Below are 12744 nucleotides of genomic sequence, written 5' to 3'. Positions count from 1 at the left end.
TTGAAACAATAGATTAAACATAGAAAGGTTTTGATAAACCTTAAAATATGTTCACCGCCAACTAATATTTCATAAATAAATAATGATCAATTAGTCAATAAAGGAATACTATTTATGATATTGTTCTTTTTCCTTTTAATTACTATTATTACTTGATTTGCAGCAGTGACACAAGGACAAGTCTGCGGCAAGAACAAGAAACAGGGAAACAAGCTGTAAAATATTCCTTCACATTCTCTTTGTGCTGAAGAAGACATTCGGGCACTTGTCCTGCTCTTTTAATGGCTTTGACCCTCTCTCTCTCTCTCTCTCTCTCTCTCTCTCCTTCTTTTTAGGGTAATGTAGCATTTTACCTACAGCAGTTAACTTTCTCCACATTCATCCATAAAAGATAGGTTTTTGAGCTTCTAAAAAACTACTCTGTTAATGCCATGGAAAAGAAGAAGAAGCATCAGAAACTTGTGACTCCTTCTAGTCAAGAACCTGCCTCAAATGACCTCTTGGTATGTGCCCCTTCTCCTCTTTTCTTTTGTTCTTAAAAGGGTTTGTCTTATTTTATTTGTTCTTCCTATTTAAACATGGCGTCTCCCTCTGTATTTTAGATGATAAGAACAAAAAGAAAAAATCTCTGTGTCAAATTGTTTTCCCATTGTTTTGGATGATAAGAACAAGACTAATTTTCATTTTAACATATTGGAGTGAGAACTCGTTCACATTCTTTATGCTTTTGTTGCTATTGTTCTGATTTCTAATCTTAGGCGATAGTGTTGAACAGGTCAAGTTGTATTAGTTGCATAATGCTAAATGTATGAGCTAGATAATTATGTTTTTTTTTTTCATGTTTCTATTAATTACAATGAAAATTAAATGTTATGAGCAATCACCATTTCCTCTCATCCCATTTGACCCATCCATTTCCACTTTGCAGCTGATGGATGGCTTTAGTGAGATGAGTGATGTTGTTGAGTGTGCATATTATTTTCCAATTTTAATGAGGTGAACTTGATCATGACAGAGCAAGGAAGAACAAAATCAATCCAACGAGGCGCTTGCAGCAAAGAATACCAAAACTGGGAGCCCCTCAGAAGAAAATCTTTCTTCCTTAAATGAGCAATACCCACATATTCTCCAATGGACGTGCACCACTCAACATGCTGCAGAGCAGTCTTCCTTGAATCCAAGACCTTGTGCACCAAGCCTTGTAAGTCGATGGCAGCAAGTAGCAACATTGCAGCCAAATACCCCTAATCATCCGATCCTGCAGGGCCATTTAGCCCAATCGACCACACCCTTTTGGCTGCCTCAGCGACATAGTTACCAATTTCCTGCAGTAAGTGTGCCTGCCACATTTCAGCCATTCACTTCCATTCCAACAGTTGATGCTAGCTGCCAACCTTCTGCTATAATTGGAGGAACCACCTCAAGAAGCCAACAGCAAGTTCCAAATCTCTGTTACCATTTTGGTCCATACCCGGGTTTTCCAGGTAGTATTTCAACTTAAGTACTTTTGTAACTAGTAATACAAGGCAATTATTTCTGATTCATGTTTATCATCTCACATCATACTGCATGATTGTAAATAGTGAAAAATGACTTTTTGACATCTCATCTTGATTGAAAATTGATTATCAATGAATATATGATGCTATATGATTAGTGATTGACTCGTGTATTGTTCTAATTTATGTTGCATAGTCTGTAAATTAGTCTTCAAGAAGTTGCTAAATGCATGAGTTGAGTCATATATATAATGGTGGAGTTTTCATGTTAATAGGTCCTTGGGATCCCTCTTCTTGGTGGGCTCATGGTCAACAATCTCAGCCATCTTTCAACTATACTTCCCCGGGAGGTTATGGCTACTTTTCTTCAGCACCTCCAGCAATGCCTAATTGCTCAGCAACCTTTGGAGAATCCTCTCAAAGAGGAATAATCAGGCCTACAGCAAAACTTTCCCAGAAGCACCAACAACTTTGGGAAGCTCAAGTAGTTGTCTTTTCTTCACCTAATCTGTTATTTTAGTTAGGTTTCCACTCTTCTAACTATGATTATAACACTATTTTATCTGCTTCCATTTGCAGTCAGTTGAGAATGTTCAGCTATGGAGTGTAATTGGTCAATTGCAATCAGAAATAGCTGATTACAAGAGCCGCTTAATAAAGCTTGAAGCTGAAATTTCATCTTTGAAACCATCTGTGGATGAGCCTGCTGCTCATGTTATTCGAACTGGCTTATCTGGAGCGGCATCAAAGAGAGGGAGACCTAAGAGATCAGTTGCTTCAGTTGATGTGTCAGCTTCTCCTGATGAGTCTCATCCTCGAGCTAGAGTTAGAAAGCCTGCAGCAGGTAAAGTTCAACCTGAGGCTCGAGGTCTTGTTTTTGAGAAAGTTGCTCTGAACAAGTTGGAAGATAGACAAAAAACAGCTCAATCTACTTCTAGTACCCAGAAAGGTAATGGTGAGATCCCGTTCGTCATGACAAACAGTAGTGTAAACTTGGAAGTTAATGGAAGTAATTTGTCGATGCCTGCATTCAACAATCAAGTTCACCAGGAAGGTACTGGCATACAAATTTGTGGAATTGATGCTAATTCCTCTTTACAAATGAAAAGTAGTGGTGATAAGGTAGGTGACGCTAAAGCTGCCCTTTCGATTCTGTCTCAGCAACCTAAAGAAAACAAGGAGGGTGCTTCAGTTACACACATGGGAGGAACAAATGATGAAACCCTTAGTTGGCCTGCTAGTGTCCACCCTGAAGATCAGCCTCGGAGAAGTATATATAATACGATCTCCCAAAGTTTCTATGATAATGGCTGTGTAATCAGACAAGCAGGAAAACTCATCCCTGGATGGAGTTTTGTGAATGAAGAGGATGCTTCAGATGAGCTTGAAGATGCCGTGGTAGGCTCAGCAAAGGATGAGAATGAAGAGGAAGTGGGAGATGATGTTAGCTCAGAAGCTGAAGAAATTGCTTAAACAAAAGATCAGGTTGCTTACAAGATGGATACTGCAGTAGGAACTGGCCCCAAGGATCTGCCTCAATATAATAACTGGTGATAGATAATTGTTTGATAAGTATAGTTGATGATGGATGGATTCTGCTCAATTGGGCTTCAACAATTTTGTTTTGTCGACATTTAAGAGAGGTTTGCCCAAAATTTTGTAGGATAGCAGGGTTTAACCAGGGCAAAGACCCACATCTAATGTTATACTATATAAGTCTTACTGATTAAATTTATCACAGATTGTCCTCTTGTAATTTATCAAACAACATTTATAGCATGTTTGGCTCGAGAATAGAATAATCATTCTCTTATTCTTACTTTTTTCTTTAAAACGTTATTTTGTTGAAAAGAATGATTCAAGGAAAAGGGGAATAGTCATTGCCGACCTCTTTAGTAATGGTAATTCTTGCTGATTTAAAAAAAAAAAAAAAAGTAAATTCCTGAAAGTTAAAAATAAGTTGAAAATGTTAATAGATGTAAATGACTTCTATCAATTTTAAAAATTATCATACTATAATAACTATAATTTATTCATTTCTTCCAATTTCTTTCTCTCTTTGCATATCTGCCTCTCTCCTCTCACTAAATTTCTTCCACCGCAGAGGATAGCAAAGGGCAACAGCAGAGGCGGTGGCGGGCAAAACCGATATCTTCATGGCTGGATTTGGTCGTGGGTGGTGCCGATTTGGTGCTCCCCGACCAAATCGAGCCGTGAAAGCGTTGAATCCAACACCTCCGTTGCATTTGGCTACAGAAACGTCAGATTTGGTGTTCTCGATCAAATCCGGCTGCAAAAATGCCAAATCCAATGCTCCCTAACCAGATTCACGCGATCCAAATTGGCAGTCCACGACCAGATTCGACTGCAGATAGTGTCAATTTAGTGCTCCCTTACGCCGGTTGGCTACATCTCCGATGACCCGTCAACGAGAGAAAGGAAAATAAAATAAATTTAAATTAAAAAATCTTGAGTTTTAATTCTAAATTATAAAAAGTTAATATTTTAAATTTAAAAATTAAATTAAAATTAATATGTTAATATTTTAAAAATAAAGAATAAAATAAAATAACGACATTAATATTTTAATTATAAATTATTAATGTTTTAAAATAAAATATATAATAAATAATCATATTAAAATTTAAATAACAATTTACTAATATTTTAATAAATTTTTAAAATAATAAATATTTTATCATTTATAACTTATTCTTTAATTATTCCTAAAATTATTCCAGTAAATCAAACATCAAAATAATTTATAATAATTATTATCTTATTTTGTCAATCAAATTATATAATAACAATTTTTACTGCCTTATTCTTATTGAACAAAAAAAATTCCCTATTCCATTCTTATCAATCAAATTATATAATAATTATTTATTTTCTCCTACCAAATAATTATTTTATTTTTACTTTTTTTCTTCTTACAAGTCAAACACATCTTTAAAATTTTTCTAAATAAAAAAAGTAAATACTTGTAAGAAATGTCCAAACGGGCCCAACTCTCCTTTCCCTGAAAAAAACCGAATGCTGCAATCTTTCATCACTTTCAGGACCCATAAAAAGAAATCAATCTTCCATTGCTTTCTAGACCCATACAAAGAAATCAAAGGCTTTTGAGCCCAGAAAAAAAAAAATTAAAGCCTAACAACACACAAAGAAATGAAAACCTATTGAGAATCACACACAAAATCAAAGGCTTAGCTGCAAGTTTGTCGCCAGAGATTCTCAGATGTAAAAAGTGGATTTTCGTTATAACCGTCAATGATCTTCCTCATATCAAAGACATGGAAGAATTTTAAACACATGAATCCATCAATTCTTGACTTGCTAATACAAATAATACCCTTGTGTCCCTTATTTGGACATGTGGAATCCAAATCGTACAAAATTTTTTTTATCAATTCTTGATTTTTTTTTTAAATTCCTTTTTTCCATGATCCATCAATTCTTGACTTGCTAATACAAATAAAACCCTTTGTGTTTAAAATTTCTTAAAATATTCTAATGTTGTGGCGAAGGAATTAAGAATTAATCTAAGTAAAGCAGCACAAGTCCTATTGTTATTAGGAGTTTCTTGCACAAAAACAATGCACTTATCAATTTGGTAAAAAACCAATCCTATTTCAATATACAAAAACAAAAGTAATAATGTCCACTAAGATTTTAACAAAAGTAATGACTTAATTTCTTCCTGTTAAATATGGTATAAATTTAGAGTATTTATAATATAATATTCTTTATTTATTAACAATTTTGTTTAAATAAGATGTTCAGGATAATCCTGTATTAGCTTTATAGTTTTCAAATTGATCTCGTGTTTTGAAATGACAAAAGAAAATGATCAAAATTCATTTAAATCTTGAAATATCAAGTTTAAAAATTTCTTAACACTTTCAAATAAGTTTGAAAAGAAATACAATAAAAAAGACTTTGAAAAATATATTCTGATACAAATCTATCGATGCATGTGCTTCATATATAAATACATTTGGACGAATATCGATAGATTTTAAAATCAATCGATACATGTTCTTAACAAAAGTCAAATTTTGAAAAATCAAACTCAATCTATCGATACATTCTTAAATGTATTGATAAAAATGCAATAGAATGCTTAATGCTTCAAAAGTATCGATACATTTCTCAAGTGGATCGATACTAATGTATCGATACTTTATACATTTTCAATAGAATGCTTGTTATGTCAAGAGTATCAATACATTTTCAACAGAATAAACAAACTTTGTAGAAAAGTTAAAAAGTATCGATATATGGCAAAATGTATCGATACATCATAGCAGGAGTTCAAAAATAAAAGAGGAATGTATTGATACATTCAAATATATATCGATACAATATGACCGTTGGAACTTTAAATGAAAAGAAGAATGACTATTTTCACATTTAATGCACTCGCAACTACTTTTGAAGCTTTAGCAACTATAAAAACAAGGTCGCTCAACATTTATGAAGGTTAAAAGACATTGAAACACAACTCCAAGAAAAACTTCATCTCAAACCATTCAATGCTCTTGTACTTCTCCTCTTGAATTTAAGTCTTCCATTGTACCACTTATAAAGCCATTTTTACTTATGTTCTTTCTCACCAAACATTGTACTTAATTTACTATTCAACTTTGTAGAGGCATCTCAACTGCACTTTCATATTTTATTGTATTCACTTAAAGTGGTTATACCTTAACCAATTGGAAATGTGAAAATTAAGTACTATACCTTAACCAAGATAAAAGGTGAAGTGATTATACTTTAACCATAAAAATGTATTATATTAAATTTCATTTTAATAGTGAATTTTAAACTCCTGAATCTAAAAGAGAGGACGTAAGCAAAAAGACCAAACCTTTATAAAAATTATTGTATTGATTTTTCCTTCATTTCTTACTCTTTTAAATTTCATTTACGTTTACCTACTTCTTTTACTTCACAAGAAATCAATTGTTTTGTTTATTTTCAAATTAGAGATTTAACTTAAGAGAATTCTATTTTCTCAAAATTCAGAAAGAATGTTCAAATATATAAAAATATTTCAATTCACCCATCTTGAAACTATTAATATTAAGCTTATTGCACTAATATCCTGAAAGCACATTATTTGTACGATAATCCTAAAAATAATATTGTTGCACATTATTTGCACGATAATCCTTGATTTAGGATATTTATGTTTATATACATAAATTATAAGTTGAGTCCTTCGGTGTGTTGAAAAGTGCTTGAAACCTGGGCTGACAGAAGTGTTAAAAACTTTATTAAATTGTAGCTGTGTTGGTTGGTAGTAAAACGTAAATATTTGTATCATTTTGATATTATCAGTGTTAATTAAACGATTGTTCATGAGTCATTTAAGTATATTAGTTGAAACTCAAGTTCTCATGTCGTTTTATCAATAATGTTTTACTGCTTCTAGAATCTGTTGTAATTGGTAGTTGTGAATCTTGTTAAAAATCTGTTTTAATTTTATTTACAAAGATCGATCTTTATGAGGTTCAGTTGTTTTAGTTGTAATCCAATATAAAAGTTTTAACATAGTTGGAAATAAAGCATGTGAGTTAGTTTTTCACTTATTTCCTCTTCTTTATTTAGTTTTTCTCTTTGTTTTTCTTGAGTTTTTCAATAAAATGGTATCAGAGCATTTTAGTTTTTAAGGGGCCTCAAGACTCTGTTTTTCTTCTGTTGTTCATTGTTTTTGTTTGTATTGATTGAGTCATGGCTTCATCCAGTTACAATGAGTCGGCACCACCGATCTTTTTCGAAAAAAATTACCCGATTTGGATAATTAAGATGAAAGCATTTCTCAGAGCATTTGATTTGTGAGAAGTGATTGAAATTTGGGGAGATCCACTGGTTTAGGGACATGCAAACCTAACCTTGGCTCAAATTAAGCAGTACAGTGAAGATGTAGCAAAGAGGTACAAAGCACTTTTTGTTTACACTCTGCTGTTTCTGATTCAAATTTTACAAGAATAATGACTTTTGATAATCCTAAAAAGGTTTGGGATAAACTTAGGGAAAAATTTCAGGGCAGTGAACAAACTATGCAAATTCATGTATTGAATTTTTTGAGAGAATTTGAGGTGCTAAAAATGAAAGATGATGAGAGTGTTAAGGAGTATATTGACAAGGTTATGAAAATTGTACACTAGCTGAGGTTGTTGGGAGAAGATCCGAATGAAAGAAAAGTGGTTAATAAAATTTTATTTAGTCTTTCAGAGAAATTCGAAGCCAAGATTTCTTCTTTGGAAGATGCTAAAGACTTGTCAAGAATCACTATTACCAAGTTAGTAAATCCCTTAATAGCTCACGAACAAAGACGAGTTATCAGGAGTGAAGAGTTTGTAGAAAATGCATTAATAGCCAAAACTAAGGGTTTGAAGTTAAAGGTGGGAATCAAAAGAAATCCGATAGTAAAGGAAATAAATCTAGAACCAGCAAGCAAGGTAAAGGTAACAGATATCCACCTTGTCCCCATTGTCCCCATTGTAAAAAGAAAAATCACACAAGCAATTATTGCTAGTATCGACCTAATGTAAAGTGTAGGTCTTGTGGTCAAATGGGACATGTGAAAAAGGTTTGTAAATCAAAGAAGTCTGTGGTTACTGAGGAGAGTGCAGCTGTAGTTGAGCTAGTAATTAAGAATGAAGAATTGCTATTCATGGCCAGGACAGATGACACTTCTTTAACCAATAATGTGTGGCTCATAAATAGTGGATGCTCAAATCATATCACTTAAAATGAGAGGTTATTCATTGAGTTAGATAGATGTTTCAATGCTCAAGTGAAAATTGGTGCTTTCATCCTTGCCCAATCACTATCACTATAGCCTATTAACTCACTGCTTTCATCTTTCATGTAATGTAAGCCAAATTCCACAGTATCTTTAATGCACCTGAGAACCCTTTTTACAGCAGTAAAGTGACAAACAGATAGATTTTGCATGAACTTGGAAAGCAGATTTGTAGGAAACATAATATCAAGTCTAGTAGCTGACAGGTGTAACAGAGAGCCTACCATGCTTCTATACAACATTCCATCAGCTTTCCCTGATTCATCCTCCTTGCTTAACTGGTTTTCAGTATTGAATGGTAGATCTACAGCTTTACATGAGTCCATATTGAATTTCTTCAACATGTCCTTGGCATACTTTAACTGATGTAGGATTATTTGACTAGGCAATTGCAACACCTCCATGCCTAGAAAATAAGACATTAGTCCCAAGTCTGTCATTTCAAAAACACTCCTCATTTGTGTCTTGAAATCTTCCAAATAAGCTTTGTCTGGCCCTGTTATCAACATGTCATCAACATAAAGGGCAACAATCAACATAATCACCTCATTTGGCTTCTTGACATATAAAGTATGCTCATTCACACTCCTAACAAAGCCTCAGTTCTTAAAATGTTCATCTATCCTCTCATACCAGGCTTTAAGAGTTTATTTCAAACCATAAAGTGCATTTCTCAGCTTGCAAACTTCGCTTTCATTACTTTTCTTCACATACCCTTCAGGCTGCTCTATGTAAATATCCTTAAATAACACACCATTCAAAAAAGCAAACTTTATATCTAAGTGAAAAATTTTCCAACCTTCCCTAGCTGACAATGCAGTAAGTAATCTTATTGTGTCATGTCTAGCTACAGGGGCAAAAGTCTCAAAATCTTCATACACTTGTGCATAACCCCTTTACAACTAACCTGACCTTATATTTATTTATAGACTCATCTGGATTCAATTTTGTTTTAAAAATCCATTTAACACCAATCACATGTTGACCTGCAAGTTTGTCAACAATAATCCAAGTGTTATTTTTCTCAATCATATGCATTTCTGCATCCATTGCTGCTTTTCAATGCTCATCTGACTTAGCTTTAGAAAAATTTAGAGGCTCAATTAAAGCTAAATTGCTTCTACTGTAAATGTCTTGCAATGTCCTAGTATCCCTAACAGCCAATCTTTCATCTTCAATATGCATAGGTTCATCATCACTATCACATACCAGTTCAGTATTATCACTAGCAGTGCCCCTGATAACTCCTTTTTCCCAATTCCAAAATTGTCCTTCATCAAAGATTACATCTCTACTGATGATTACCTTACTCAAATTAATATCATACAACCTATATCCCTTAGTTACTTCATAATTATAATATTAATAATAATAGATCAAATAATTAAATTGTAGCTAAGGAATTAAGAATTAATTGTAATATTAATAATGATGCTTGTGGCAATGCTCAGCATAAAGAATACAGAGGTTGTAAAAGCTATAGATATAAGGATAGATTTACCAAAAATATTCTCAAATAAATGAAAAACTGCAACAATGGGTAAACAAAATAGAGAAAAAAAAAGTTAAAATGAGCATTTTATATGAAGGTTTTTATAAAGAAAAAAATTGTGTCGTATTGTACAATGACTTTGTATAGAAAATTGGAAAGAAGAAAATGTTTTCACTCACAGTGTTAACAAACTAGAGTTTTAGTAGCTTTTAAAAAAAAGATCTCAAGGCACAAAGGCGAAATCAAGAATTTTTGAATGGTGTCATAATTTAAATAATAATAATAATTAAAAAATAAATATGTTAAATTTTATAAATTAAAAATGTTAATATTAAATTAAAAAATATAAATTCAGCACATTCATTTAATACTTCAAAATAAAAATATCTAAAAAAACTATAATTATCTACGATAATTTTTCATATTTTGAAAATGTTGCATGATAACATGAGTAGAAGCACTATCAAATACATCATTTTTAATTTATGTCACCAAACAATTATTCATCCACTCATCACTCATTTGATTACTAGCTTGTGCTTTATAAATTTTATTACTGAAAAAGCTCTTTCAATTGACATTGTTGCAACTGATAAGATCAATGCAAGTTTTACCCGCAAATAAACCAATATTTGTCTCAACCATCTTCCAATTCCATTGAATTCAACAAATTCTTCATCCAAATGCAAGTTTACAATATAGTTTTCAAGTTGATTTTCAAATGCCACTAAATCCATTTTGAAAAATAAAAAAGATACAATTAAGTCATACGAATCAATCTTTCTTCGCTGAAAGAAGAAAATGAATTGCTGAGATTTAAATTTTTGACAAAAAAGAGTAGTTTAGATTTTGATATTTTTAATAAAATCTTAAATTATAGAAAGAAATTTTTTTTATTTTTCCATTTAGTATTTAAATATTAATATATAAATTATTTTTTGATAATATTTAAATAATATTTTTAAAAATCATTTAAATATTATTAATATATAAATTTTTCAATAAAAATTACTTTTTAACTCCATTCTTTATAAAATTAAAAAAAAAGTGAATTCATTAATATTATTAAATATATAAAAGTTTAAATAAATAATATAATAAATAAATATTTTTTGATTTAGTGGTGTCAGCTGTACAATGTCATCATTTCTCTTCTCTTTTTACTTACCACCAAGATCAGGCTCAACCTTGGTTGAATCCATTTAAAACGTTAGACAAAAAATAAAAAAAGGTGGCGTTACCTATTTTTATATGGGTTATGAAATGGACCTACCAGCCGGCCTCAACTTTGTATTTTATTTTATTTATCTTTTTGTTTCTTATCTTAACCCGTAAAAAAAAATTAGTTCGAATTTTATATCCAATTATTATGTTTTAAATGCTTCGTTCTCTTTGTGCACTTTATTGGTTAAAAAGTTAAAGTTTAGGTTATTAGTTAATAAAATAAGGAAGAAAAAGTTTGAACTCTTTAAACATACTAATCAAGAACAAGAATCCAAAATTCCAAATATAATTGATAATTAGTGGATACATAAAGTAATTAAACAAATCCTTCCAACCTCAATGAGAAGAACCCCATACCAAGGGGATTATATTTATTGCCCGCCTAATCAAATATTTAAGTTTAGTAATATGGGCAGGTTAACAAAAGCATATTTAGGATACCAAAAGTAAACAAAGAAATAAATTGATCCTACCTAAGTATGAACAAGGCAAGCCTTGGATTCCAATGTTTTACACCATATTAAATTCATGGACCCAAATGTATATCACTCCTCCTTAACAGTAAAATCCATGCCATATGGCCATCTTCCTACAATTCCAGAAGCCCATGGCCATTTGTCTTGAAGCATTATAAGAACAGAATTGTGGGTCCTCTGGAATCATAAAATCCAGGCATAGGGGAAGAAAAATTGAGATGAATTTCTGTCTTTTTCAATTGCTAAAGCTGATTCCCCACATTTATATTACTTTCAGAAATGTTGCAATGAATAAAAGATGTGTCTTGTTCTGGGGCGACCATTTCTGGGTCTTTATGTATGGTGGGTTATTATTAAAATCAATCGGTTAGGGGACAATTAAAATTCTTTTAGGTAAGGAGAAGAAAATTGTATCACTCATGGGAATCATAGTCAAATTACTTGGGTTTTTGATTGGACAAAGTGATTGAAATCTTATACTATCTTTAAGTTGCTATCATAAATAAGCTGGTTTCCATTTCAGTGTCTCAAAATTAATCATATGCTTATAATAATACTCTTGTATTTCTTTACAATAATCTGCAATCATCCGTTGCATTATATGTATCTTGTTCTTGCCAAATATCAACCATAGATTTAACTTCAAGTTGGCATTAAATGTCTCAAGTTAACTCTAAAATTTATTCTTTATGCAACTGGTTTATATATGTCATGTAGTTTTCATGTTAGAGTATTCTTTTAATAATTTCTCATTAAATTGCAGTCTTGTTCTCTTATTTGTGTTTGCAACTGCCATGCTATTTTGCCACTCAAATGTACTTTGATGCTTTCACATCCCTCATTCAATCAAGATAAACTTCATTATCAGACAGTACACTTGGAGGCAGAATCTCAATCATACGAAAACATATTAGACTTAACAAAAATAGCTCAAATGATTCTCATATATAAGTAGGAGTGGGTAAAATTGAACCGGACTAATGACTCAATTAAATTGAATATAATTTAAGTAAAATAGTTCGATTTGATTGGTCTATTGGTCCAATTAATTTATTTGATCAGTTCTTAGTTTTAAAATTTTTAGATCGAATCAATTAAAAGGCAAAACTAATATTATATATATTAATATATATAATATTATATATTTTTTAAAATTTATATAAAGTATATATTTTACTTTTTTTAATTAAATATATATTTTTCTATTATTAAGTTGATGATATACAATGGTTGATT

The 12744-nt window shown here is 31.4% G+C and overlaps 1 pseudogene across 1 annotated transcript; it reads left to right on the top strand.

Moving 5' to 3' along the window:
- The first annotated feature begins 352 nt into the window (after positions 1 to 352).
- Positions 353 to 3274, top strand: LOC18611366 (uncharacterized; annotated as a pseudogene). The gene is made up of 4 exons (XR_016023349.1): positions 353 to 503; positions 1016 to 1484; positions 1775 to 1983; positions 2079 to 3274. The product of XR_016023349.1 is annotated as an uncharacterized LOC18611366 (transcript).
- Positions 3275 to 12744: the final 9470 nt, after the last annotated feature.

This window comes from Theobroma cacao, chromosome 1 (genome assembly GCF_053813885.1).
Source record: "Theobroma cacao isolate CCN51 chromosome 1, ASM5381388v1, whole genome shotgun sequence".
Lineage (NCBI taxonomy): Eukaryota > Viridiplantae > Streptophyta > Magnoliopsida > Malvales > Malvaceae > Theobroma > Theobroma cacao.
The sequence above is the reverse complement of the archived record's forward strand: the minus strand, read 5'-3'. Positions and strand labels throughout refer to the sequence as shown.